This window comes from Phoenix dactylifera, chromosome 4 (assembly GCF_051530095.1).
Source record: "Phoenix dactylifera cultivar Ajwa chromosome 4, Ajwa_hap1_PhDact_Kaust_v1.1, whole genome shotgun sequence".
Classification (NCBI taxonomy): domain Eukaryota; kingdom Viridiplantae; phylum Streptophyta; class Magnoliopsida; order Arecales; family Arecaceae; genus Phoenix; species Phoenix dactylifera.
Genome location: NC_143193.1, coordinates 34313688 through 34335532, shown reverse-complemented (window position 1 = coordinate 34335532; position 21845 = coordinate 34313688). Strand labels below are relative to the sequence as shown.

Sequence of the window (21845 nt, the reverse complement as noted above, 5' to 3'; positions counted from 1 at the left end):
AAACTGAGTCCGGAGACTGGCGGTGCCATGCAGCATAGCGGGACCAGCGCGTTGAATCCTACGCCAGAACGGCCCCGGCGGCGCGAATGTCTCGGGCCGTCGAGGTCTGCTGCTTTGTCATATAAGAGAGTTTCGAAGGGAATGTCATGGGTGCGATCATACCAGCACTAATGCACCGGATCCCATCAGAACTCCGCAGTTAAGCGTGCTTGGGCGGGAGTAGTACTAGGATGGGTGCTCCCCTGGGAAGTCCTCGTGTTGCACCCCTTTTATTTTTTGCCCGCTTTTTTATTTTTTGATAATATTTATTTTTAATTTTTCGGCTTTTGGCTTTTCCTCTTCGGATAATTTTTTCCCCCGAAAATAAACTGAGTCCGGAGACTGGCGGTGCCATGCAGCATAGCGGGACCAGCGCGTTGAATCCTACGCCAGAACGGCCCCGGCGGCGCGAATGTCTCGGGCCGTCGAGGTCTGCTGCTTTGTCATATAAGAGAGTTTCGAAGGGAATGTCATGGGTGCGATCATACCAGCACTAATGCACCGGATCCCATCAGAACTCCGCAGTTAAGCGTGCTTGGGCGGGAGTAGTACTAGGATGGGTGCCCCCCTGGGAAGTCCTCGTGTTGCACCCCTTTTATTTTTTGCCCGCTTTTTTATTTTTTGATAATATTTATTTTTAATTTTTCGGCTTTTGGCTTTTCCTCTTCAGATAATTTTTTCTCCCGAAAATAAACTGAGTCCGGAGACTGGCGGTGCCATGCAGCATAGCGGGACCAGCGCGTTGAATCCTACGCCAGAACGGCCCCGCCGGCGCGAATGTCTCGGGCCGTCGAGGTCTGCTGCTTTGTCATAAAAGGGAGTTTCGAAGGGCATGTCATGTGTACGATCATACCAGCACTAATGCACCGGATTCCATCAGAACTCCGCAGTTAAGCATGCTTGGGCGAGAGTAGTACTAGGATGGGTGACCCTCTGGGAAGTCCTCGTGTTGCACCCCTTCAACTTTTTGCCCGCTTTTTTATTTTTTGATAATATTTATTTTTAATTTTTCGGCTTTTGGCTTTACCACTCCGGATAATTTTTTTCCTCCCAAAATAAACTGAGTTCGGAGACAGGCGGTGCCATGCCGCATAGCGGGACCAGCGCGTTGAATTCTACGCCAGAACAGCCCCGGCGGCGCGAATGTCTCGGGCCGTCGAGGTCTGCTGCTTTGTCATAAAAGGGAGTTTCGAAGGGCTTGTCATGGGTGTGATCATACCAGCACTAATGCACCGGATCCCATCAAAACTCCGCAGTTAAGCGTGCTTGGGCGAGAGTAGTACTAGGATGGGTGACCCCCTGGTAAGTCCTCGTGTTGCCCCCCTTTTATTTTTTGCCCGCTTTTTTATTTTTTGATAATATTTATTTTTAATTTTTCGGCTTTTGGCTTTTCCTCTTCGGATAATTTTTTCCCCCGAAAATAAACTGAGTCCGGAGACTGGCGGTGCCATGCAGCATAGCGGGACCAGCGCGTTGAATCCTACGCCAGAATGGCCCCGGCGGCGTGAATGTCTCGGGCCGTCGAGGTCGGCTGCTTTGTCATAAAAGGGAGTTTCGAAGGGCATGTCATGGGTGCGATCATACCAGCACTAATGCACCGGATCCCATCAGAACTCCGCAGTTAAGCGTGCTTAGGCGAGGGTAGTACTAGGATGGGTGACCCTATGGAAAGTCCTCGTGTTGCACCCCTTTTATTTTTTGCCCGCTTTTTTATTTTTTGGTGATATTTATTTTTAATTTTTCGGCCTTTGGCTTTTCCTCTTCGGATAATTTTTTCTCCCCGAAAATAAACTGAGTCCGGAGATTGGCTATGCCATGCAGCATAGCGGGACCAGCGCGTTGAATCCTACGCCAGAACGGCCCTGGCGGCGCGAATGTCTCGGGCCGTCGAGACCGGCTGCTTTGTCATAAAACGGAGTTTCGAAGGGCTTGTCATGGGTGCGATCATACCAGCACTAATGTACCGGATCCCATCAGAATTTCGCAGTTAAGCGTGCTTGGGCGAGAGTAGTACTAGGATGGGTGACCCCCCGGAAAGTCCTCGTGTTGCACCCCATTTATTTTTTGCCCGTTTTTTTATTTTTTGATAATATTTATTTTTAATTTTTCGGCTTTTGGCTTTTCCACTTCGGATAATTTTTTTCCCCCGAAAATAAACTGAGTCCGGAGACTGGCGGTGCCATGCAGCATAGCGGGACCAGCGCGTTGAATCCTACGCCAGAACGGCCCCGGCGGCGCGAATGTCTCGGGCCGTCGAGGTCTGCTGCTTTGTCATATAAGTGAGTTTCGAAGGAAATGTCATGGGTGCGATCATACCAGCACTAATGCACCGGATCCCATCAGAACTCCGCAGTTAAGCGTGCTTGGGCGGGAGTAGTACTAGGATGGGTGCCCCCCTGGGAAGTCCTCGTGTTGCACCCCTTTTATTTTTTGCCCGCTTTTTTATTTTTTGATAATATTTATTTTTAATTTTTCGGCTTTTGGCTTTTCCTCTTCGGATAATTTTTTTCCCCGAAAATAAACTGAGTCCGGAGACTGGCGGTGCCATGCAGCATAGCGGGACCAGCGCGTTGAATCCTACGCCAGAACGGCCCTGGCGGCGCGAATGTCTCGGGCCGTCGAGACCGGCTGCTTTGTCATAAAAAGGAGTTTCGAAGGGCTTGTCATGGGTGCGATCATACCAGCCCTAATGCACCGGATCCCATCAGAACTCCGCAGTTAAGCGTGCTTGGGCGAGAGTAGTACTAGGATGGGTGACCCCCCGGGAAGTCCTCGTGTTGCACCCCATTTATTTTTTGCCCCTTTTTTTATTTTTTGATAATATTTATTTTTAATTTTTCGGCTTTTGGCTTTTCCACTTCGGATAATTTTTTTCCTCCGAAAATAAACTGAGTCCGGAGACTGGCGGTGCCATGCAGCATAGCGGGACCAGCGCGTTGAATCCTACGCCAGAACGGCCCCGGCGGCGCGAATGTCTCGGGCCGTCGAGGTCTGCTGCTTTGTCATATAAGAGAGTTTCGAAGGGAATGTCATGGGTGCGATCATACCAGCACTAATGCACCGGATCCCATCAGAACTCCGCAGTTAAGCGTGCTTGGGCGGGAGTAGTACTAGGATGGGTGCCCCCCTGGGAAGTCCTCGTGTTGCACCCCTTTTATTTTTTGCCCGCTTTTTTATTTTTTGATAATATTTATTTTTAATTTTTCGGCTTTTGGCTTTTCCTCTTCAGATAATTTTTTCCCCCGAAAATAAACTGAGTCCGGAGACTGGCGGTGCCATGCAGCATAGCGGGACCAGCGCGTTGAATCCTACGCCAGAACGGCCCCGCCGGCGCGAATGTCTCGGGCCGTCGAGGTCTGCTGCTTTGTCATAAAAGGGAGTTTCGAAGGGCATGTCATGGGTACGATCATACCAGCACAAATGCACCGGATTCCATCAGAACTCCGCAGTTAAGCATGCTTGGGCGAGAGTAGTACTAGGATGGGTGACCCTCTGGGAAGTCCTCGTGTTGCACCCCTTCAATTTTTTGCCCGCTTTTTTATTTTTTGATAATATTTATTTTTAATTTTTCGACTTTTGGCTTTTCCACTCCGGATAATTTTTTTCCTCCCAAAATAAACTGAGTTCGGAGACAGGCGGTGCCATGCCGCATAGCGGGACCAGCGCGTTGAATTCTACGCCAGAACAGCCCCGGCGGCGCGAATGTCTCGGGCCGTCGAGGTCTGCTGCTTTGTCATAAAAGGGAGTTTCGAAGGGCTTGTCATGGGTGTGATCATACCAGCACTAATGCACCGGATCCCATCAAAACTCCGCAGTTAAGCGTGCTTGGGCGAGAGTAGTACAAGGATGGGTGACCCCCTGGGAAGTCCTCGTGTTGCCCCCCTTTTATTTTTTGCCCGCTTTTTTATTTTTTGATAATATTTATTTTTAATTTTTCGGCTTTTGGCTTTTCCTCTTCGGATAATTTTTTCCCCCGAAAATAAACTGAGTCCGGAGACTGGCGGTGCCATGCAGCATAGCGGGACCAGCGCGTTGAATCCTACGCCAGAACGGCCCCGGCGGCGCGAATGTCTCGGGCCGTCGAGGTCGGCTGCTTTGTCATAAAAGGGAGTTTCGAAGGGCATGTCATGGGTGCGATCATACCAGCACTAATGCACCGGATCCCATCAGAACTCCGCAGTTAAGCGTGCTTAGGCGAGGGTAGTACTAGGATGGGTGACCCTATGGAAAGTCCTCGTGTTGCACCCCTTTTATTTTTTGCCCACTTTTTTATTTTTTGGTAATATTTATTTTTAATTTTTCGGCCTTTGGCTTTTCCTCTTCGGATAATTTTTTCTCCCCGAAAATAAACTGAGTCCGGAGACTGGCTATACCATGCAGCATAGCGGGACCAGCGCGTTGAATCCTACGCCAGAACGGCCCTGGCGGCGCGAATGTCTCGGGCCGTCGAGACCGGCTGCTTTGTCATAAAACGGAGTTTCGAAGGGCTTGTCATGGGTGCGATCATACCAGCACTAATGCACCGGATTCCATCAGAACTCCGCAGTTAAGCGTGCTTGGGCGAGAGTAGTACTAGGATGGGTGACCCCCCGGGAAGTCCTCGTGTTGCACCCCATTTATTTTTTGCCCTTTTTTTATTTTTTGATAATATTTATTTTTAATTTTTCGGCTTTTGGCTTTTCCACTTCGGATAATTTTTTTCCCCCGAAAATAAACTGAGTCCGGAGACTGGCGGTGCCATGCAGCATAGCGGGACCAGCGCGTTGAATCCTACGCCAGAACGGCCCCGGCGGCGCGAATGTCTCGGGCCGTCGAGGTCTGCTGCTTTGTCATATAAGAGAGTTTCGAAGGGAATGTCATGGGTGCGATCATACCAGCACTAATGCACCGGATCCCATCAGAACTCCGCAGTTAAGCGTGCTTGGGCGGGAGTAGTACTAGGATGGGTGCTCCCCTGGGAAGTCCTCGTGTTGCACCCCTTTTATTTTTTGCCCGCTTTTTTATTTTTTGATAATATTTATTTTTAATTTTTCGGCTTTTGGCTTTTCCTCTTCGGATAATTTTTTCCCCCGAAAATAAACTGAGTCCGGAGACTGGCGGTGCCATGCAGCATAGCGGGACCAGCGCGTTGAATCCTACGCCAGAACGGCCCTGGTGGCGCGAATGTCTCGGGCCGTCGAGACCGGCTGCTTTGTCATAAAAAGGAGTTTCGAAGGGCTTGTCATTGGTGCGATCATACCAGCACTAATGCACCGGATCCCATCAGAACTCCGCAGTTAAGCGTGCTTGGGCGAGAGTAGTACTAGGATGGGTGACCCCCCGGGAAGTCCTCGTGTTGCACCCCATTTATTTTTTGCCCGTTTTTTTATTTTTTGATAATATTTGTTTTTAATTTTTCGGCTTTTGGCTTTTCCACTTCGGATAATTTTTTTCCCCCGAAAATAAACTGAGTCCGGAGACTGGCGGTGCCATGCAGCATAGCGGGACCAGCGCGTTGAATCCTACGCCAGAACGGCCCCGGCGGCGCGAATGTCTCGGGCCGTCGAGGTCTGCTGCTTTGTCATATAAGAGAGTTTCGAAGGGAATGTCATGGGTGCGATCATACCAGCACTAATGCACCGGATCCCATCAGAACTCCGCAGTTAAGCGTGCTAGGGCGGGAGTAGTACTAGGATGGGTGCCCCCCTGGGAAGTCCTCGTGTTGCACCCCTTTTATTTTTTGCCCGCTTTTTTATTTTTTGATAATATTTATTTTTATTTTTTCGGCTTTTGGCTTTTCCTCTTCAGATAATTTTTTCCCCCGAAAATAAACTGAGTCCGGAGACTGGCGGTGCCATGCAGCATAGCGGGACCAGCGCGTTGAATCCTACGCCAGAACGGCCCCGGCGGCGCGAATGTCTCGGGCCGTCGAGGTCGGCTGCTTTGTCATAAAAGGGAGTTTCGAAGGGCATGTCATGGGTGCGATCATACCAGCACTGATGCACCGGATCCCATCAGAACTCCGCAGTTAAGCGTGCTTAGGCGAGGGTAGTACTAGGATGGGTGACCCTACGAAAAGTCCTCGTGTTGCACCCCTTTTATTTTTTGCCCACTTTTTTATTTTTTGGTAATATTTATTTTTAATTTTTCGGCCTTTGGCTTTTCCTCTTCGGATAATTTTTTCTCCCCGAAAATAAACTGAGTCCGGAGACTGGCTATACCATGCAGCATAGCGGGACCAGCGCGTTGAATCCTACGCCAGAACGGCCCTGGCGACGCGAATGTCTCGGGCCGTCGAGACCGGCTGCTTTGTCATAAAACGGAGTTTCGAAGGGCTTGTCATGGGTGCGATCATACCAGCACTAATGCACCGGATCCCATCAGAACTCCGCAGTTAAGCGTGCTTGGGCGAGAGTAGTACTAGGATGGGTGACCCCCCGGGAAGTCCTCGTGTTGCACCCCATTTATTTTTTGCCCGTTTTTTTATTTTTTGATAATATTTATTTTTAACTTTTTGGCTTTTGGCTTTTCCACTTCGGATAATTTTTTTCCCCCGAAAATAAACTGAGTCCGGAGACTGGCGGTGCCATGCAGCATAGCGGGACCAGCGCGTTGAATCCTACACCAGAACGGCCCCGGCGGCGCGAATGTCTCGGGCCGTCGAGGTCTGCTGCTTTGTCATATAAGAGAGTTTCGAAGGGAATGTCATGGGTGCGATCATACCAGCACTAATGCACCGGATCCCATCAGAACTCCGCAGTTAAGCGTGCTTGGGCGGGGGTAGTACTAGGATGGGTGCCCCCCTGGGAAGTCCTCGTGTTGCACCCCTTTTATTTTTTGCCCGCTTTTTTATTTTTTGATAATATTTATTTTTAATTTTTCGGCTTTTGGCTTTTCCTCTTCGGATAATTTTTTCCCCCGAAAATAAACTGAGTCCGGAGACTGGCGGTGCCATGCAGCATAGCGGGACCAGCGCGTTGAATCCTACGCCAGAACGGCCCTGGCGGCGCGAATGTCTCGGGCCGTCGAGACCGGCTGCTTTGTCATAAAAAGGAGTTTCGAAGGGCTTGTCATGGGTGCGATCATACCAGCACTAATGCACCGAATCCCATCAGAACTCCGCAGTTAAGCGTGCTTGGGCGAGAGTAGCACTAGGATGGGTGACCCCCCGGGAAGTCCTCGTGTTGCACCCCATTTATTTTTTGCCCTTTTTTTATTTTTTGATAATATTTATTTTTAATTTTTCGGCTTTTGGCTTTTCCACTTCGGATAATTTTTTTCCCCCGAAAATAAACTGAGTCCGGAGACTGGCGGTGCCATGCAGCATAGCGGGACCAGCGCGTTGAATCCTACGCCAGAACGGCCCCGGCGGCGCGAATGTCTCGGGCCGTCGAGGTCTGCTGCTTTGTCATATAAGAGAGTTTCGAAGGGAATGTCATGGGTGCGATCATACCAGCACTAATGCACCGGATCCCATCAGAACTCCGCAGTTAAGCGTGCTTGGGCGGGAGTAGTACTAGGATGGGTGCCCCCCTGGGAAGTCCTCGTGTTGCACCCCTTTTATTTTTTGCCCGCTTTTTTATTTTTTGATAATATTTATTTTTAATTTTTCGGCTTTTGGCTTTTCCTCTTCGGATAATTTTTTCCCCCGAAAATAAACTGAGTCCGGAGACTGGCGGTGCCATGCAGCATAGCGGGACCAGCGCGTTGAATCCTACGCCAGAACGGCCCCGGCGGCGCGAATGTCTCGGGCCGCCGAGGTCTGCTGCTTTGTCATATAAGAGAGTTTCGAAGGGAATGTCATGGGTGCGATCATACCAGCACTAATGCACCGGATCCCATCAGAACTCCGCAGTTAAGCGTGCTTGGGCGGGAGTAGTACTAGGATGGGTGCTCCCCTGGGAAGTCCTCGTGTTGCACCCCTTTTATTTTTTGCCCGCTTTTTTATTTTTTGATAATATTTATTTTTAATTTTTCGGCTTTTGGCTTTTCCTCTTCGGATAATTTTTTCCCCCGAAAATAAACTGAGTCCGGAGACTGGCGGTGCCATGCAGCATAGCGGGACCAGCGCGTTGAATCCTACGCCAGAATGGCCCTGGCGGCGCGAATGTCTCGGGCCGTCGAGACCGGCTGCTTTGTCATAAAAAGGAGTTTCGAAGGGCTTGTCATGGGTGCGATCATACCAGCACTAATGCACCGGATCCCATCAGAACTCCGCAGTTAAGCGTGCTTGGGCGAGAGTAGTACTATGATGGGTGACCCCCCGGGAGGTCCTCGTGTTGCACCCCATTTATTTTTTGCCCGTTTTTTTATTTTTTGATAATATTTATTTTTAATTTTTCGGCTTTTGGCTTTTCCACTTCGGATAATTTTTTTCCCCCGAAAATAAACTGAGTCCGGAGACTGGCGGTGCCATGCAGCATAGCGGGACCAGCGCGTTGAATCCTACGCCAGAACGGCCCCGGCGGCGCGAATGTCTCGGGCCGTCGAGGTCTGCTGCTTTGTCATATAAGAGAGTTTCGAAGGGAATGTCATGGGTGCGATCATACCAGCACTAATGCACCGGATCCCATCAGAACTCCGCAGTTAAGCGTGCTTGGGCGGGAGTAGTACTAGGATGGGTGCCCCCCTGGGAAGTCCTCGTGTTGCACCCCTTTTATTTTTTGCCCGCTTTTTTATTTTTTGATAATATTTATTTTTAATTTTTCGGCTTTTGGCTTTTCCTCTTCAGATAATTTTTTCTCCCGAAAATAAACTGAGTCCGGAGACTGGCGGTGCCATGCAGCATAGCGGGACCAGCGCGTTGAATCCTACGCCAGAACGGCCCCGGCGGCGCGAATGTCTCGGGCCGTCGAGGTCGGCTGCTTTGTCATAAAAGGGAGTTTCGAAGGGCATGTCATGGGTGCGATCATACCAGCACTAATGCACCGGATCCCATCAGAACTCCGCAGTTAAGCGTGCTTAGGCGGGGGTAGTACTAGGATGGGTGACCCTATGGAAAGTCCTCGTGTTGCACCCCTTTTATTTTTTGCCCACTTTTTTATTTTTTGGTAATATTTATTTTTAATTTTTCGGCCTTTGGCTTTTCCTCTTCGGATAATTTTTTCTCCCCGAAAATAAACTGAGTCCGGAGACTGGCTATACCATGCAGCATAGCGGGACCAGCGCGTTGAATCCTACGCCAGAACGGCCCTGGCGGCGCGAATGTCTCGGGCCGTCGAGACCGGCTGCTTTGTCATAAAACGGAGTTTCGAAGGGCTTGTCATGGGTGCGATCATACCAGCACTAATGCACCGGATCCCATCAGAACTCCGCAGTTAAGCGTGCTTGGGCGAGAGTAGTACTAGGATGGGTGACCCCCCGGGAAGTCCTCGTGTTGCACCCCATTTATTTTTTGCCCTTTTTTTATTTTTTGATAATATTTATTTTTAATTTTTTGGCTTTTGGCTTTTCCACTTCGGATAATTTTTTTCCCCCGAAAATAAACTGAGTCCGGAGACTGGCGGTGCCATGCAGCATAGCGGGACCAGCGCGTTGAATCCTACGCCAGAACGGCCCCGGCGGCGCGAATGTCTCGGGCCGTCGAGGTCGGCTGCTTTGTCATAAAAGGGAGTTTAGAAGGGCATGTCATGGGTGCGATCATACCAGCACTAATGCACCGGATCCCATCAGAACTCCGCAGTTAAGCGTGCTTAGGCGAGGGTAGTACTAGGATGGGTGACCCTATGGAAAGTCCTCGTGTTGCACCCCTTTTATTTTTTGCCCACTTTTTTATTTTTTGGTAATATTTATTTTTAATTTTTCGGCCTTTGGCTTTTCCTCTTCGGATAATTTTTTCTTCCCGAAAATAAACTGAGTCCGGAGACTGGCTATACCATGCAGCATAGCGGGACCAGCGCGTTGAATTCTACGCCAGAACGGCCCTGGCGGCGCGAATGTCTCGGGCCGTCGAGACCGGCTGCTTTGTCATAAAAAGGAGTTTCGAAGGGCTTGTCATGGGTGCGATCATACCAGCACTAATGCACCGGATCCCATCAGAACTCCGCAGTTAAGCGTGCTTGGGCGAGAGTAGTACTAGGATGGGTGACCCCCCGGGAAGTCCTCGTGTTGCACCCCATTTATTTTTTGCCCGTTTTTTTATTTTTTGATAATATTTATTTTTAATTTTTCGGCTTTTGGCTTTTCCACTTCGGATAATTTTTTTCCCCCGAAAATAAACTGAGTCCGGAGACTGGCGGTGCCATGCAGCATAGCGGGACCAGCGCGTTGAATCCTACGCCAGAACGGCCCCGGCGGCGCGAATATCTCGGGCCGTCGAGGTCTGCTGCTTTGTCATATAAGAGAGTTTCGAAGGGAATGTCATGGGTGCGATCATACCAGCACTAATGCACCGGATCCCATCAGAACTCCGCAGTTAAGCGTGCTTGGGCGGGAGTAGTACTAGGATGGGTGCCCCCCTGGGAAGTCCTCGTGTTGCACCCCTTTTATTTTTTGCCCGCTTTTTTATTTTTTGATAATATTTATTTTTAATTTTTCGGCTTTTGGCTTTTCCTCTTCAGATAATTTTTTCCCCCGAAAATAAACTGAGTCCGGAGACTGGCGGTGCCATGCAGCATAGCGGGACCAGCGCGTTGAATCCTGCGCCAGAACGGCCCTGGCGGCGCGAATGTCTCGGGCCGTTGAGACCGGCTGCTTTGTCATAAAAACGAGTTTCGAAGGGCTTGTCATGGGTGCGATCATACCAGCACTAATGCACCGGATCCCATCAGAACTCCGCAGTTAAGCGTGCTTGGGCGAGAGTAGTACTAGGATGGGTGACCCCCCGGGAAGTCCTCGTGTTGCACCCCATTTATTTTTTGCCCGTTTTTTTATTTTTTTGATAATATTTATTTTTAATTTTTCGGCTTTTGGCTTTTCCACTTCGGATAATTTTTTTCCCCCGAAAATAAACTGAGTCCGGAGACTGGCGGTGCCATGCAGCATAGCGGGACCAGCGCGTTGAATCCTACGCCAGAACGGCCCCGGCGGCGCGAATGTCTCGGGCCGTCGAGGTCTGCTGCTTTGTCATATAAGAGAGTTTCGAAGGGAATGTCATGGGTGCGATCATACCAGCACTAATGCACCGGATCCCATCAGAACTCCGCAGTTAAGCGTGCTTGGGCGGGAGTAGTACTAGGATGGGTGCCCCCCTGGGAAGTCCTCGTGTTGCACCCCTTTTATTTTTTGCCCGCTTTTTTATTTTTTGATAATATTTATTTTTAATTTTTCGGCTTTTGGCTTTTCCTCTTCAGATAATTTTTTCCCCCGAAAATAAACTGAGTCCGGAGACTGGCGGTGCCATGCAGCATAGCGGGACCAGCGCGTTGAATCCTACGCCAGAACGGCCCCGCCGGCGCGAATGTCTGGGGCCGTCGAGGTCTGCTGCTTTGTCATAAAAGGGTGTTTCGAAGGGCATGTCATGGGTACGATCATACCAGCACTAATGCACCGGATTCCATCAGAACTCCGCAGTTAAGCATGCTTGGGCGAGAGTAGTACTAGGATGGGTGACCCTCTGGGAAGTCCTCGTGTTGCACCCCTTTAATTTTTTGCCCGCTTTTTTATTTTTTGATAATATTTATTTTTAATTTTTCGGCTTTTGGCTTTTCCACTCCGGATAATTTTTTTCCTCCCAAAATAAACTGAGTTCGGAGACAGGCGGTGCCATGCCGCATAGCGGGACCAGCGCGTTGAATTCTACGCCAGAACGGCCCCGGCGGCGCGAATGTCTCGGGCCGTCGAGGTCTGCTGCTTTGTCATAAAAGGGAGTTTCGAAGGGCTTGTCATGGGTGTGATCATACCAGCACTAATGCACCGGATCCCATCAAAACTCCGCAGTTAAGCGTGCTTGGGCGAGAGTTGTACAAGGATGGGTGACCCCCTGGGAAGTCCTCGTGTTGCCCCCCTTTTATTTTTTGCCCGCTTTTTTATTTTTTGATAATATTTATTTTTAATTTTTCGGCTTTTGGCTTTTCCTCTTCGGATAATTTTTTCCCCCGAAAATAAACTGAGTCCGGAGACTGGCGGTGCCATGCAGCATAGCGGGACCAGCGCGTTGAATCCTACGCCAGAACGGCCCCGGCGGCGCGAATGTCTCGGGCCGTCGAGGTCGGCTGCTTTGTCATAAAAGGGAGTTTCGAAGGGCATGTCATGGGTGCGATCATACCAGCACTAATGCACCGGATCCCATCAGAACTCCGCAGTTAAGCGTGCTTAGGCGAGGGTAGTACTAGGATGGGTGACCCTATGGAAAGTCCGCGTGTTGCACCCCTTTTATTTTTTGCCCGCTTTTTTATTTTTTGGTAATATTTATTTTTAATTTTTCGGCCTTTGGCTTTTCCTCTTCGGATAATTTTTTCTCCCCGAAAATAAACTAAGTCCGGAGACTGGCTATGCCATGCAGCATAGCGGGACCAGCGCGTTGAATCCTATGCCAGAACGGCCCTGGCGGCGCGAATGTCTCGGGCCGTCGAGACCGGCTGCTTTGTCATAAAACGGAGCTTCGAAGGGCTTGTCATGGGTGCGATCATACCAGCACTAATGCACCGGATCCCATCAGAACTCCGCAGTTAAGCGTGCTTGGGCAAGAGTAGTACTAGGATGGGTGACCCCCCGGGAAGTCCTCGTGTTGCACCCCATTTATTTTTTGCCCGTTTTTTTATTTTTTGATAATAATTATTTTTAATTTTTCGGCTTTTGGCTTTTCCACTTCGGATAATTTTTTCCCCCCGAAAATAATCTGAGTCCGGAGACTGGCGGTGCCATGCAGCATAGCGGGACCAGCGCGTTGAATCCTACGCCAGAACGGCCCCGGCGGCGCGAATGTCTCGGGCCGTCGAGGTCTGCTGCTTTGTCATATAAGAGAGTTTCGAAGGGAATGTCATGGGTGCGATCATACCAGCACTAATGCACCGGATCCCATCAGAACTCCGCAGTTAAGCGTGCTTGGGCGGGAGTAGTACTAGGATTGGTGCCCCCCTGGGAAGTCCTCGTGTTGCACCCCTTTTATTTTTTGCCCGCTTTTTTATTTTTTGATAATATTTATTTTTAATTTTTCGGCTTTTGGCTTTTCCTCTTCGGATAATTTTTTCCCCCGAAAATAAACTGAGTCCGGAGACTGGCGGTGCCATGCAGCATAGCGGGACCAGCGCGTTGAATCCTACGCCAGAACGGCCCTGGCGGCGCGAATGTCTCGGGCCGTCGAGACCGGCTGCTTTGTCATAAAAAGGAGTTTCGAAGGGCTTGTCATGGGTGCGATCATACCAGCACTATTGCACCGGATCCCATCAGAACTCCGCAGTTAAGCGTGCTTGGGCGAGAGTAGTACTAGGATGGGTGACCCCCCGGGAAGTCCTCGTGTTGCACCCCATTTATTTTTTGCCCGTTTTTTTATTTTTTGATAATATTTATTTTTAATTCTTCGGCTTTTGGCTTTTCCACTTCGGATAATTTTTTTCCCCCGAAAATAAACTGAGTCCGGAGACTGGCGGTGCCATGCAGCATAGCGGGACCAGCGCGTTGAATCCTACGCCAGAACGGCCCCGGCGGCGCGAATGTCTCGGGCCGTCGAGGTCTGCTGCTTTGTCATGTAAGAGAGTTTCGAAGGGAACGTCATGGGTGCGATCATACCAGCACTAATGCACCGGATCCCATCAGAACTCCGCAGTTAAGCGTGCTTGGGCGGGAGTAGTACTAGGATGGGTGCCCCCCTGGGAAGTCCTCGTGTTGCACCCCTTTTATTTTTTGCCCGCTTTTTTATTTTTTGATAATATTTATTTTTAATTTTTCGGCTTTTGGCTTTTCCTCTTCAGATAATTTTTTCCCCCGAAAATAAACTGAGTCCGGAGACTGGCGGTGCCATGCAGCATAGCGGGACCAGCGCGTTGAATCCTACGCCAGAACGGCCCTGGCGGCGCGAATGTCTCGGGCCGTCGAGACCGGCTGCTTTGTCATAAAAAGGAGTTTCAAAGGGCTTGTCATGGGTGCGATCATACCAGCACTAATGCACTGGATCCCATCAGAACTCCACAGTTAAGCGTGCTTGGGCGAGAGTAGTACTAGGATGGGTGACCCCCCGGGAAGTCCTCGTGTTGCACCCCATTTATTTTTTGCCCGTTTTTTTATTTTTTGATAATATTTATTTTTAATTTTTCGGCTTTTGGCTTTTCCACTTCGGATAATTTTTTTTCCCCGAAAATAAACTGAGTCCGGAGACTGGCGGTGCCATGCAGCATAGCGGGACCAGCGCGTTGAATCCTACGCCAGAACGGCCCCGGCGGCGCGAATGTCTCGGGCCGTCGAGGTCGGCTGCTTTGTCATAAAAGGGAGTTTCGAAGGGCATGTCATGGGTGCGATCATACCAGCACTAATGCACCGGATCCCATCAGAACTCCGCAGTTAAGCGTGCTTAGGCGAGGGTAGTACTAGGATGGGTGACCCTATGGAAAGTCCGCGTGTTGCACCCCTTTTATTTTTTGCCCGCTTTTTTATTTTTTGGTAATATTTATTTTTAATTTTTCGGCCTTTGGCTTTTCCTCTTCGGATAATTTTTTCTCCCCGAAAATAAACTAAGTCCGGAGACTGGCTATGCCATGCAGCATAGCGGGACCAGCGCGTTGAATCCTATGCCAGAACGGCCCTGGCGGCGCGAATGTCTCGGGCCGTCGAGACCGGCTGCTTTGTCATAAAACGGAGCTTCGAAGGGCTTGTCATGGGTGCGATCATACCAGCACTAATGCACCGGATCCCATCAGAACTCCGCAGTTAAGCGTGCTTGGGCAAGAGTAGTACTAGGATGGGTGACCCCCCGGGAAGTCCTCGTGTTGCACCCCATTTATTTTTTGCCCTTTTTTTATTTTTTGATAATAATTATTTTTAATTTTTCGGCTTTTGGCTTTTCCACTTCGGATAATTTTTTTCCCCCGAAAATAATCTGAGTCCGGAGACTGGCGGTGCCATGCAGCATAGCGGGACCAGCGCGTTGAATCCTACGCCAGAACGGCCCCGGCGGCGCGAATGTCTCGGGCCGTCGAGGTCTGCTGCTTTGTCATATAAGAGAGTTTCGAAGGGAATGTCATGGGTGCGATCATACCAGCACTAATGCACCGGATCCCATCAGAACTCCGCAGTTAAGCGTGCTTGGGCGGGAGTAGTACTAGGATGGGTGCCCCCCTGGGAAGTCCTCGTGTTGCACCCCTTTTATTTTTTGCCCGCTTTTTTATTTTTTGATAATATTTATTTTTAATTTTTCGGCTTTTGGCTTTTCCTCTTCGGATAATTTTTTCCCCCGAAAATAAACTGAGTCCGGAGACTGGCGGTGCCATGCAGCATAGCGGGACCAGCGCGTTGAATCCTACGCCAGAACGGCCCTGGCGGCGCGAATGTCTCGGGCCGTCGAGACCGGCTGCTTTGTCATAAAAAGGAGTTTCGAAGGGCTTGTCATGGGTGCGATCATACCAGCACTATTGCACCGGATCCCATCAGAACTCCGCAGTTAAGCGTGCTTGGGCGAGAGTAGTACTAGGATGGGTGACCCCCCGGGAAGTCCTCGTGTTGCACCCCATTTATTTTTTGCCCGTTTTTTTATTTTTTGATAATATTTATTTTTAATTCTTCGGCTTTTGGCTTTTCCACTTCGGATAATTTTTTTCCCCCGAAAATAAACTGAGTCCGGAGACTGGCGGTGCCATGCAGCATAGCGGGACCAGCGCGTTGAATCCTACGCCAGAACGGCCCCGGCGGCGCGAATGTCTCGGGCCGTCGAGGTCTGCTGCTTTGTCATGTAAGAGAGTTTCGAAGGGAACGTCATGGGTGCGATCATACCAGCACTAATGCACCGGATCCCATCAGAACTCCGCAGTTAAGCGTGCTTGGGCGGGAGTAGTACTAGGATGGGTGCCCCCCTGGGAAGTCCTCGTGTTGCACCCCTTTTATTTTTTGCCCGCTTTTTTATTTTTTGATAATATTTATTTTTAATTTTTCGGCTTTTGGCTTTTCCTCTTCAGATAATTTTTTCCCCCGAAAATAAACTGAGTCCGGAGACTGGCGGTGCCATGCAGCATAGCGGGACCAGCGCGTTGAATCCTACGCCAGAACGGCCCTGGCGGCGCGAATGTCTCGGGCCGTCGAGACCGGCTGCTTTGTCATAAAAAGGAGTTTCAAAGGGCTTGTCATGGGTGCGATCATACCAGCACTAATGCACTGGATCCCATCAGAACTCCACAGTTAAGCGTGCTTGGGCGAGAGTAGTACTAGGATGGGTGACCCCCCGGGAAGTCCTCGTGTTGCACCCCATTTATTTTTTGCCCGTTTTTTTATTTTTTGATAATATTTATTTTTAATTTTTCGGCTTTTGGCTTTTCCACTTCGGATAATTTTTTTTCCCCGAAAATAAACTGAGTCCGGAGACTGGCGGTGCCATGCAGCATAGCGGGACCAGCGCGTTGAATCCTACGCCAGAACGGCCCCGGCGGCGCGAATGTCTCGGGCCGTCGAGGTCTGCTGCTTTGTCATATAAGAGAGTTTCGAAGGGAATGTCATGGGTGCGATCATACCAGCACTAATGCACCGGATCCCATCAGAACTCCGCAGTTAAGCGTGCTTGGGCGGGAGTAGTACTAGGATGGGTGCCCCCCTGGGAAGTCCTGGTGTTGCACCCCTTTTATTTTTTGCCCGCTTTTTTATTTTTTGATAATATTTATTTTTAATTTTTCGGCTTTTGGCTTTTCCTCTTCGGATAATTTTTTCCCCCGAAAATAAACTGAGTCCGGAGACTGGCGGTGCCATGCAGCATAGCGGGACCAGCGCGTTGAATCCTACGCCAGAACGGCCCCGCCGGCGCGAATGTCTCGGGCCGTCGAGGTCTGCTGCTTTGTCATAAAAGGGAGTTTCGAAGGGCATGTCATGGGTACGATCATACCAGCACTAATGCACCGGATTCCATCAGAACTCCGCAGTTAAGCATGCTTGGGCGAGAGTAGTACTAGGATGGGTGACCCTCTGGGAAGTCCTCGTGTTGCACCCCTTTAATTTTTTGCCCGCTTTTTTATTTTTTGATAATATTTATTTTTAATTTTTCGGCTTTTGGCTTTTCCACTCCGGATAATTTTTTTCCTCCCAAAATAAACTGAGTTCGGAGACAGGCGGTGCCATGCCGCATAGCGGGACCAGCGCGTTGAATTCTACGCCAGAACGGCCCCGGCGGCGCGAATGTCTCGGGCCGTCGAGGTCTGCTGCTTTGTCATAAAAGAGAGTTTCGAAGGGCTTGTCATGGGTGTGATCATACCAGCACTAATGCACCGGATCCCATCAGAACTCCGCAGTTAAGCGTGCTTGGGCGAGAGTAGTACAAGGATGGGTGACCCCCTGGGAAGTCCTCGTGTTGCCCCCCTTTTATTTTTTGCCCGCTTTTTTATTTTTTGAAAATATTTATTTTTAATTTTTCGGCTTTTGGCTTTTCCTCTTCGGATAATTTTTTCCCCCGAAAATAAACTGAGTCCGGAGACTGGCGGTGCCATGCAGCATAGCGGGACCAGCGCGTTGAATCCTACGCCAGAACGGCCCCGGCGGCGCGAATGTCTCGGGCCGTCGAGGTCTGCTGCTTTGTCATATAAGAGAGTTTCGAAGGGAATGTCATGGGTGCGATCATACCAGCACTAATGCACCGGATCCCATCAGAACTCCGCAGTTAAGCGTGCTTGGGCGGGAGTAGTACTAGGATGGGTGCCCCCCTGGGAAGTCCTCGTGTTGCACCCCTTTTATTTTTTGCCCGCTTTTTTATTTTTTGATAATATTTATTTTTAATTTTTCGGCTTTTGGCTTTTCCTCTTCGGATAATTTTTTCCCCCGAAAATAAACTGAGTCCGGAGACTGGCGGTGCCATGCAGCATAGCGGGACCAGCGCGTTGAATCCTACGCCAGAACGGCCCTGGCGGCGCGAATGTCTCGGGCCGTCGAGACCGGCTGCTTTGTCATAAAAAGGAGTTTCGAAGGGCTTGTCATGGGTGCGATCATACCAGCACTATTGCACCGGATCCCATCAGAACTCCGCAGTTAAGCGTGCTTGGGCGAGAGTAGTACTAGGATGGGTGACCCCCCGGGAAGTCCTCGTGTTGCACCCCATTTATTTTTTGCCCGTTTTTTTATTTTTTGATGATATTTATTTTTAATTCTTCGGCTTTTGGCTTTTCCACTTCGGATAATTTTTTTCCCCCGAAAATAAACTGAGTCCGGAGACTGGCGGTGCCATGCAGCATAGCGGGACCAGCGCGTTGAATCCTACGCCAGAACGGCCCCGGCGGCGCGAATGTCTCGGGCCGTCGAGGTCTGCTGCTTTGTCATGTAAGAGAGTTTCGAAGGGAACGTCATGGGTGCGATCATACCAGCACTAATGCACCGGATCCCATCAGAACTCCGCAGTTAAGCGTGCTTGGGCGGGAGTAGTACTAGGATGGGTGCCCCCCTGGGAAGTCCTCGTGTTGCACCCCTTTAATTTTTTGCCCGCTTTTTTATTTTTTGATAATATTTATTTTTAATTTTTCGGCTTTTGGCTTTTCCTCTTCAGATAATTTTTTCCCCCGAAAATAAACTGAGTCCGGAGACTGGCGGTGCCATGCAGCATAGCGGGACCAGCGCGTTGAATCCTACGCCAGAACGGCCCTGGCGGCGCGAATGTCTCGGGCCGTCGAGACCGGCTGCTTTGTCATAAAAAGGAGTTTCAAAGGGCTTGTCATGGGTGCGATCATACCAGCACTAATGCACTGGATCCCATCAGAACTCCACAGTTAAGCGTGCTTGGGCGAGAGTAGTACTAGGATGGGTGACCCCCCGGGAAGTCCTCGTGTTGCACCCCATTTATTTTTTGCCCGTTTTTTTATTTTTTGATAATATTTATTTTTAATTTTTCGGCTTTTGGCTTTTCCACTTCGGATAATTTTTTTTCCCCGAAAATAAACTGAGTCCGGAGACTGGCGGTGCCATGCAGCATAGCGGGACCAGCGCGTTGAATCCTACGCCAGAACGGCCCCGGCGGCGCGAATGTCTCGGGCCGTCGAGGTCTGCTGCTTTGTCATATAAGAGAGTTTCGAAGGGAATGTCATGGGTGCGATCATACCAGCACTAATGCACCGGATCCCATCAGAACTCCGCAGTTAAGCGTGCTTGGGCGGGAGTAGTACTAGGATGGGTGCCCCCCTGGGAAGTCCTGGTGTTGCACCCCTTTTATTTTTTGCCCGCTTTTTTATTTTTTGATAATATTTATTTTTAATTTTTCGGCTTTTGGCTTTTCCTCTTCGGATAATTTTTTCCCCCGAAAATAAACTGAGTCCGGAGACTGGCGGTGCCATGCAGCATAGCGGGACCAGCGCGTTGAATCCTACGCCAGAACGGCCCCGCCGGCGCGAATGTCTCGGGCCGTCGAGGTCTGCTGCTTTGTCATAAAAGGGAGTTTCGAAGGGCATGTCATGGGTACGATCATACCAGCACTAATGCACCGGATTCCATCAGAACTCCGCAGTTAAGCATGCTTGGGCGAGAGTAGTACTAGGATGGGTGACCCTCTGGGAAGTCCTCGTGTTGCACCCTTTTAATTTTTTGCCCGCTTTTTTATTTTTTGATAATATTTATTTTTAATTTTTCGGCTTTTGGCTTTTCCACTCCGGATAATTTTTTTCCTCCCAAAATAAACTGAGTTCGGAGACAGGCGGTGCCATGCCGCATAGCGGGACCAGCGCGTTGAATTCTACGCCAGAACGGCCCCGGCGGCGCGAATGTCTCGGGCCGTCGAGGTCTGCTGCTTTGTCATAAAAGAGAGTTTCGAAGGGCTTGTCATGGGTGTGATCATACCAGCACTAATGCACCGGATCCCATCAGAACTCCGCAGTTAAGCGTGCTTGGGCGAGAGTAGTACAAGGATGGGTGACCCCCTGGGAAGTCCTCGTGTTGCCCCCCTTTTATTTTTTGCCCGCTTTTTTATTTTTTGAAAATATTTATTTTTAATTTTTCGGCTTTTGGCTTTTCCTCTTCGGATAATTTTTTCCCCCGAAAATAAACTGAGTCCGGAGACTGGCGGTGCCATGCAGCATAGCGGGACCAGCGCGTTGAATCCTACGCCAGAACGGCCCCGGCGGCGCGAATGTCTCGGGCCGTCGAGGTCTGCTGCTTTGTCATATAAGAGAGTTTCGAAGGGAATGTCATGGGTGCGATCATACCAGCACTAATGCACCGGATCCCATCAGAACTCCGCAGTTAAGCGTGCTTGGGCGGGAGTAGTACTAGGATGGGTGCCCCCCTGGGAAGTCCTCGTGTTGCACCCCTTTTATTTTTTGCCCGCTTTTTTATTTTATGATAATATTTATTTTTAATTTTTCGGCTTTTGGCTTTTCCTCTTCAGATAATTTTTTCCCCCGAAAATAAACTGAGTCCGGAGACTGGCGGTGCCATGCAGCATAGCGGGACCAGCGCGTTGAATCCTACGCCAGAACGGCCCCGCCGGCGCGAATGTCTGGGGCCGTCGAGGTCTGCTGCTTTGTCATAAAAGGGTGTTTCGAAGGGCATGTCATGGGTACGATCATACCAGCACTAATGCACCGGATTCCATCAGAACTCCGCAGTTAAGCATGCTTGGGCGAGAGTAGTACTAGGATGGGTGACCCTCTGGGAAGTCCTCGTGTTGCACCCCTTTAATTTTTTGCCCGCTTTTTTATTTTTTGATAATATTTATTTTTAATTTTTCGGCTTTTGGCTTTTCCACTCCGGATAATTTTTTTCCTCCCAAAATAAACTGAGTTCGGAGACAGGCGGTGCCATGCCGCATAGGGGGACCAGCGCGTTGAATTCTACGCCAGAACGGCCCCGGCGGCGCGAATGTCTCGGGCCGTCGAGGTCTGCTGCTTTGTCATAAAAGGGAGTTTCGAAGGGCTTGTCATGGGTGTGATCATACCAGCACTAATGCACCGGATCCCATCAAAACTCCGCAGTTAAGCGTGCTTGGGCGAGAGTAGTACAAGGATGGGTGACCCCCTGGGAAGTCCTCGTGTTGCCCCCCTTTTATTTTTTGCCCGCTTTTTTATTTTTTGATAATATTTATTTTTAATTTTTCGGCTTTTGGCTTTTCCTCTTCGGATAATTTTTTCCCCCGAAAATAAACTGAGTCCGGAGACTGGCGGTGCCATGCAGCATAGCGGGACCAGCGCGTTGAATCCTACGCCAGAACGGCCCCGGCGGCGCGAATGTCTCGGGCCGTCGAGGTCGGCTGCTTTGTCATAAAAGGGAGTTTCGAAGGGCATGTCATGGGTGCGATCATACCAGCACTAATGCACCGGATCCCATCAGAACTCCGCAGTTAAGCGTGCTTAGGCGAGGGTAGTACTAGGATGGGTGACCCTATGGAAAGTCCGCGTGTTGCACCCCTTTTATTTTTTGCCCGCTTTTTTATTTTTTGGTAATATTTATTTTTAATTTTTCGGCCTTTGGCTTTTCCTCTTCGGATAATTTTTTCTCCCCGAAAATAAACTAAGTCCGGAGACTGGCTATGCCATGCAGCATAGCGGGACCAGCGCGTTGAATCCTATGCCAGAACGGCCCTGGCGGCGCGAATGTCTCGGGCCGTCGAGACCGGCTGCTTTGTCATAAAACGGAGCTTCGAAGGGCTTGTCATGGGTGCGATCATACCAGCACTAATGCACCGGATCCCATCAGAACTCCGCAGTTAAGCGTGCTTGGGCAAGAGTAGTACTAGGATGGGTGACCCCCCGGGAAGTCCTCGTGTTGCACCCCATTTATTTTTTGCC

The 21845-nt window shown here is 49.9% G+C and overlaps 53 non-coding genes and 7 pseudogenes across 53 annotated transcripts; all 60 read left to right on the top strand.

Annotated features, from left to right (window-relative positions):
* Positions 1–148: 148 nt before the first annotated feature.
* Positions 149–267, top strand: LOC149755475 (5S ribosomal RNA). Its single transcript, XR_016404048.1, has one exon. It is a non-coding gene; the product is annotated as a 5S ribosomal RNA (ribosomal RNA).
* A 246-nt stretch (positions 268–513) lies between these two features.
* Positions 514–632, top strand: LOC149755474 (5S ribosomal RNA). Its single transcript, XR_016400970.1, has one exon. It is a non-coding gene; the product is annotated as a 5S ribosomal RNA (ribosomal RNA).
* A 246-nt stretch (positions 633–878) lies between these two features.
* Positions 879–997, top strand: LOC149755473 (5S ribosomal RNA; annotated as a pseudogene).
* Positions 998–1244: 247 nt separating this feature from the next.
* LOC149755472 (5S ribosomal RNA) lies at positions 1245–1363 on the top strand (annotated as a pseudogene).
* Positions 1364–1609: 246 nt separating this feature from the next.
* LOC149755471 (5S ribosomal RNA) lies at positions 1610–1728 on the top strand. Its single transcript, XR_016406170.1, has one exon. It is a non-coding gene; the product is annotated as a 5S ribosomal RNA (ribosomal RNA).
* Positions 1729–1975: 247 nt separating this feature from the next.
* LOC149755470 (5S ribosomal RNA) lies at positions 1976–2094 on the top strand (annotated as a pseudogene).
* A 247-nt stretch (positions 2095–2341) lies between these two features.
* LOC149755469 (5S ribosomal RNA) lies at positions 2342–2460 on the top strand. Its single transcript, XR_016400969.1, has one exon. It is a non-coding gene; the product is annotated as a 5S ribosomal RNA (ribosomal RNA).
* A 246-nt stretch (positions 2461–2706) lies between these two features.
* On the top strand, positions 2707–2825 carry LOC149755468 (5S ribosomal RNA). The gene has a single exon (XR_016404404.1). It is a non-coding gene; the product is annotated as a 5S ribosomal RNA (ribosomal RNA).
* A 247-nt stretch (positions 2826–3072) lies between these two features.
* Positions 3073–3191, top strand: LOC149755467 (5S ribosomal RNA). Its single transcript, XR_016400968.1, has one exon. It is a non-coding gene; the product is annotated as a 5S ribosomal RNA (ribosomal RNA).
* Positions 3192–3437: 246 nt separating this feature from the next.
* Positions 3438–3556, top strand: LOC149755466 (5S ribosomal RNA; annotated as a pseudogene).
* A 247-nt stretch (positions 3557–3803) lies between these two features.
* On the top strand, positions 3804–3922 carry LOC149755465 (5S ribosomal RNA; annotated as a pseudogene).
* A 246-nt stretch (positions 3923–4168) lies between these two features.
* On the top strand, positions 4169–4287 carry LOC149755464 (5S ribosomal RNA). The gene has a single exon (XR_016406169.1). It is a non-coding gene; the product is annotated as a 5S ribosomal RNA (ribosomal RNA).
* Positions 4288–4534: 247 nt separating this feature from the next.
* On the top strand, positions 4535–4653 carry LOC149755463 (5S ribosomal RNA). Its single transcript, XR_016403512.1, has one exon. It is a non-coding gene; the product is annotated as a 5S ribosomal RNA (ribosomal RNA).
* Positions 4654–4899: 246 nt separating this feature from the next.
* On the top strand, positions 4900–5018 carry LOC149755462 (5S ribosomal RNA). Its single transcript, XR_016404047.1, has one exon. It is a non-coding gene; the product is annotated as a 5S ribosomal RNA (ribosomal RNA).
* A 246-nt stretch (positions 5019–5264) lies between these two features.
* LOC149755461 (5S ribosomal RNA) lies at positions 5265–5383 on the top strand. Its single transcript, XR_016403354.1, has one exon. It is a non-coding gene; the product is annotated as a 5S ribosomal RNA (ribosomal RNA).
* Positions 5384–5630: 247 nt separating this feature from the next.
* LOC149755460 (5S ribosomal RNA) lies at positions 5631–5749 on the top strand. The gene has a single exon (XR_016400821.1). It is a non-coding gene; the product is annotated as a 5S ribosomal RNA (ribosomal RNA).
* A 246-nt stretch (positions 5750–5995) lies between these two features.
* On the top strand, positions 5996–6114 carry LOC149755459 (5S ribosomal RNA). Its single transcript, XR_016407663.1, has one exon. It is a non-coding gene; the product is annotated as a 5S ribosomal RNA (ribosomal RNA).
* Positions 6115–6361: 247 nt separating this feature from the next.
* On the top strand, positions 6362–6480 carry LOC149755458 (5S ribosomal RNA). Its single transcript, XR_016400627.1, has one exon. It is a non-coding gene; the product is annotated as a 5S ribosomal RNA (ribosomal RNA).
* A 247-nt stretch (positions 6481–6727) lies between these two features.
* On the top strand, positions 6728–6846 carry LOC149755457 (5S ribosomal RNA). The gene has a single exon (XR_016412695.1). It is a non-coding gene; the product is annotated as a 5S ribosomal RNA (ribosomal RNA).
* Positions 6847–7092: 246 nt separating this feature from the next.
* Positions 7093–7211, top strand: LOC149755456 (5S ribosomal RNA). The gene has a single exon (XR_016408820.1). It is a non-coding gene; the product is annotated as a 5S ribosomal RNA (ribosomal RNA).
* Positions 7212–7457: 246 nt separating this feature from the next.
* Positions 7458–7576, top strand: LOC149755455 (5S ribosomal RNA). The gene has a single exon (XR_016400967.1). It is a non-coding gene; the product is annotated as a 5S ribosomal RNA (ribosomal RNA).
* A 246-nt stretch (positions 7577–7822) lies between these two features.
* Positions 7823–7941, top strand: LOC149755454 (5S ribosomal RNA). Its single transcript, XR_016404046.1, has one exon. It is a non-coding gene; the product is annotated as a 5S ribosomal RNA (ribosomal RNA).
* A 246-nt stretch (positions 7942–8187) lies between these two features.
* On the top strand, positions 8188–8306 carry LOC149755453 (5S ribosomal RNA). Its single transcript, XR_016401557.1, has one exon. It is a non-coding gene; the product is annotated as a 5S ribosomal RNA (ribosomal RNA).
* Positions 8307–8553: 247 nt separating this feature from the next.
* Positions 8554–8672, top strand: LOC149755452 (5S ribosomal RNA). Its single transcript, XR_016400965.1, has one exon. It is a non-coding gene; the product is annotated as a 5S ribosomal RNA (ribosomal RNA).
* Positions 8673–8918: 246 nt separating this feature from the next.
* On the top strand, positions 8919–9037 carry LOC149755451 (5S ribosomal RNA). Its single transcript, XR_016405636.1, has one exon. It is a non-coding gene; the product is annotated as a 5S ribosomal RNA (ribosomal RNA).
* A 247-nt stretch (positions 9038–9284) lies between these two features.
* LOC149755450 (5S ribosomal RNA) lies at positions 9285–9403 on the top strand. Its single transcript, XR_016400626.1, has one exon. It is a non-coding gene; the product is annotated as a 5S ribosomal RNA (ribosomal RNA).
* A 246-nt stretch (positions 9404–9649) lies between these two features.
* Positions 9650–9768, top strand: LOC149755449 (5S ribosomal RNA). Its single transcript, XR_016406168.1, has one exon. It is a non-coding gene; the product is annotated as a 5S ribosomal RNA (ribosomal RNA).
* A 247-nt stretch (positions 9769–10015) lies between these two features.
* Positions 10016–10134, top strand: LOC149755448 (5S ribosomal RNA). Its single transcript, XR_016400625.1, has one exon. It is a non-coding gene; the product is annotated as a 5S ribosomal RNA (ribosomal RNA).
* A 247-nt stretch (positions 10135–10381) lies between these two features.
* On the top strand, positions 10382–10500 carry LOC149755447 (5S ribosomal RNA). The gene has a single exon (XR_016400964.1). It is a non-coding gene; the product is annotated as a 5S ribosomal RNA (ribosomal RNA).
* A 246-nt stretch (positions 10501–10746) lies between these two features.
* On the top strand, positions 10747–10865 carry LOC149755446 (5S ribosomal RNA). The gene has a single exon (XR_016400624.1). It is a non-coding gene; the product is annotated as a 5S ribosomal RNA (ribosomal RNA).
* A 248-nt stretch (positions 10866–11113) lies between these two features.
* On the top strand, positions 11114–11232 carry LOC149755445 (5S ribosomal RNA). Its single transcript, XR_016400963.1, has one exon. It is a non-coding gene; the product is annotated as a 5S ribosomal RNA (ribosomal RNA).
* A 246-nt stretch (positions 11233–11478) lies between these two features.
* Positions 11479–11597, top strand: LOC149755444 (5S ribosomal RNA). Its single transcript, XR_016408890.1, has one exon. It is a non-coding gene; the product is annotated as a 5S ribosomal RNA (ribosomal RNA).
* A 247-nt stretch (positions 11598–11844) lies between these two features.
* Positions 11845–11963, top strand: LOC149755443 (5S ribosomal RNA; annotated as a pseudogene).
* A 246-nt stretch (positions 11964–12209) lies between these two features.
* LOC149755442 (5S ribosomal RNA) lies at positions 12210–12328 on the top strand. The gene has a single exon (XR_016406394.1). It is a non-coding gene; the product is annotated as a 5S ribosomal RNA (ribosomal RNA).
* Positions 12329–12575: 247 nt separating this feature from the next.
* LOC149755441 (5S ribosomal RNA) lies at positions 12576–12694 on the top strand. The gene has a single exon (XR_016404384.1). It is a non-coding gene; the product is annotated as a 5S ribosomal RNA (ribosomal RNA).
* Positions 12695–12941: 247 nt separating this feature from the next.
* LOC149755440 (5S ribosomal RNA) lies at positions 12942–13060 on the top strand. Its single transcript, XR_016406427.1, has one exon. It is a non-coding gene; the product is annotated as a 5S ribosomal RNA (ribosomal RNA).
* Positions 13061–13306: 246 nt separating this feature from the next.
* LOC149755439 (5S ribosomal RNA) lies at positions 13307–13425 on the top strand. The gene has a single exon (XR_016401424.1). It is a non-coding gene; the product is annotated as a 5S ribosomal RNA (ribosomal RNA).
* A 247-nt stretch (positions 13426–13672) lies between these two features.
* Positions 13673–13791, top strand: LOC149755438 (5S ribosomal RNA). The gene has a single exon (XR_016400962.1). It is a non-coding gene; the product is annotated as a 5S ribosomal RNA (ribosomal RNA).
* A 246-nt stretch (positions 13792–14037) lies between these two features.
* Positions 14038–14156, top strand: LOC149755437 (5S ribosomal RNA). The gene has a single exon (XR_016401922.1). It is a non-coding gene; the product is annotated as a 5S ribosomal RNA (ribosomal RNA).
* Positions 14157–14403: 247 nt separating this feature from the next.
* Positions 14404–14522, top strand: LOC149755436 (5S ribosomal RNA). Its single transcript, XR_016406393.1, has one exon. It is a non-coding gene; the product is annotated as a 5S ribosomal RNA (ribosomal RNA).
* Positions 14523–14769: 247 nt separating this feature from the next.
* On the top strand, positions 14770–14888 carry LOC149755435 (5S ribosomal RNA). The gene has a single exon (XR_016404382.1). It is a non-coding gene; the product is annotated as a 5S ribosomal RNA (ribosomal RNA).
* Positions 14889–15134: 246 nt separating this feature from the next.
* On the top strand, positions 15135–15253 carry LOC149755434 (5S ribosomal RNA). The gene has a single exon (XR_016400961.1). It is a non-coding gene; the product is annotated as a 5S ribosomal RNA (ribosomal RNA).
* A 246-nt stretch (positions 15254–15499) lies between these two features.
* LOC149755433 (5S ribosomal RNA) lies at positions 15500–15618 on the top strand. The gene has a single exon (XR_016401423.1). It is a non-coding gene; the product is annotated as a 5S ribosomal RNA (ribosomal RNA).
* Positions 15619–15865: 247 nt separating this feature from the next.
* Positions 15866–15984, top strand: LOC149755432 (5S ribosomal RNA). The gene has a single exon (XR_016400960.1). It is a non-coding gene; the product is annotated as a 5S ribosomal RNA (ribosomal RNA).
* A 246-nt stretch (positions 15985–16230) lies between these two features.
* Positions 16231–16349, top strand: LOC149755431 (5S ribosomal RNA). The gene has a single exon (XR_016401920.1). It is a non-coding gene; the product is annotated as a 5S ribosomal RNA (ribosomal RNA).
* A 247-nt stretch (positions 16350–16596) lies between these two features.
* On the top strand, positions 16597–16715 carry LOC149755430 (5S ribosomal RNA). The gene has a single exon (XR_016403801.1). It is a non-coding gene; the product is annotated as a 5S ribosomal RNA (ribosomal RNA).
* Positions 16716–16961: 246 nt separating this feature from the next.
* On the top strand, positions 16962–17080 carry LOC149755429 (5S ribosomal RNA). The gene has a single exon (XR_016408889.1). It is a non-coding gene; the product is annotated as a 5S ribosomal RNA (ribosomal RNA).
* Positions 17081–17327: 247 nt separating this feature from the next.
* On the top strand, positions 17328–17446 carry LOC149755428 (5S ribosomal RNA). The gene has a single exon (XR_016406791.1). It is a non-coding gene; the product is annotated as a 5S ribosomal RNA (ribosomal RNA).
* A 246-nt stretch (positions 17447–17692) lies between these two features.
* LOC149755427 (5S ribosomal RNA) lies at positions 17693–17811 on the top strand. The gene has a single exon (XR_016400959.1). It is a non-coding gene; the product is annotated as a 5S ribosomal RNA (ribosomal RNA).
* Positions 17812–18057: 246 nt separating this feature from the next.
* Positions 18058–18176, top strand: LOC149755426 (5S ribosomal RNA). Its single transcript, XR_016401422.1, has one exon. It is a non-coding gene; the product is annotated as a 5S ribosomal RNA (ribosomal RNA).
* A 247-nt stretch (positions 18177–18423) lies between these two features.
* On the top strand, positions 18424–18542 carry LOC149755425 (5S ribosomal RNA). Its single transcript, XR_016400958.1, has one exon. It is a non-coding gene; the product is annotated as a 5S ribosomal RNA (ribosomal RNA).
* A 246-nt stretch (positions 18543–18788) lies between these two features.
* LOC149755424 (5S ribosomal RNA) lies at positions 18789–18907 on the top strand. The gene has a single exon (XR_016401919.1). It is a non-coding gene; the product is annotated as a 5S ribosomal RNA (ribosomal RNA).
* A 247-nt stretch (positions 18908–19154) lies between these two features.
* On the top strand, positions 19155–19273 carry LOC149755423 (5S ribosomal RNA). Its single transcript, XR_016403799.1, has one exon. It is a non-coding gene; the product is annotated as a 5S ribosomal RNA (ribosomal RNA).
* A 246-nt stretch (positions 19274–19519) lies between these two features.
* LOC149755422 (5S ribosomal RNA) lies at positions 19520–19638 on the top strand. Its single transcript, XR_016408931.1, has one exon. It is a non-coding gene; the product is annotated as a 5S ribosomal RNA (ribosomal RNA).
* A 247-nt stretch (positions 19639–19885) lies between these two features.
* LOC149755421 (5S ribosomal RNA) lies at positions 19886–20004 on the top strand. Its single transcript, XR_016406790.1, has one exon. It is a non-coding gene; the product is annotated as a 5S ribosomal RNA (ribosomal RNA).
* Positions 20005–20250: 246 nt separating this feature from the next.
* Positions 20251–20369, top strand: LOC149755420 (5S ribosomal RNA). Its single transcript, XR_016400957.1, has one exon. It is a non-coding gene; the product is annotated as a 5S ribosomal RNA (ribosomal RNA).
* Positions 20370–20615: 246 nt separating this feature from the next.
* LOC149755419 (5S ribosomal RNA) lies at positions 20616–20734 on the top strand. The gene has a single exon (XR_016408888.1). It is a non-coding gene; the product is annotated as a 5S ribosomal RNA (ribosomal RNA).
* Positions 20735–20981: 247 nt separating this feature from the next.
* Positions 20982–21100, top strand: LOC149755418 (5S ribosomal RNA; annotated as a pseudogene).
* Positions 21101–21346: 246 nt separating this feature from the next.
* On the top strand, positions 21347–21465 carry LOC149755417 (5S ribosomal RNA). The gene has a single exon (XR_016406392.1). It is a non-coding gene; the product is annotated as a 5S ribosomal RNA (ribosomal RNA).
* A 247-nt stretch (positions 21466–21712) lies between these two features.
* Positions 21713–21831, top strand: LOC149755416 (5S ribosomal RNA). The gene has a single exon (XR_016404381.1). It is a non-coding gene; the product is annotated as a 5S ribosomal RNA (ribosomal RNA).
* Positions 21832–21845: the final 14 nt, after the last annotated feature.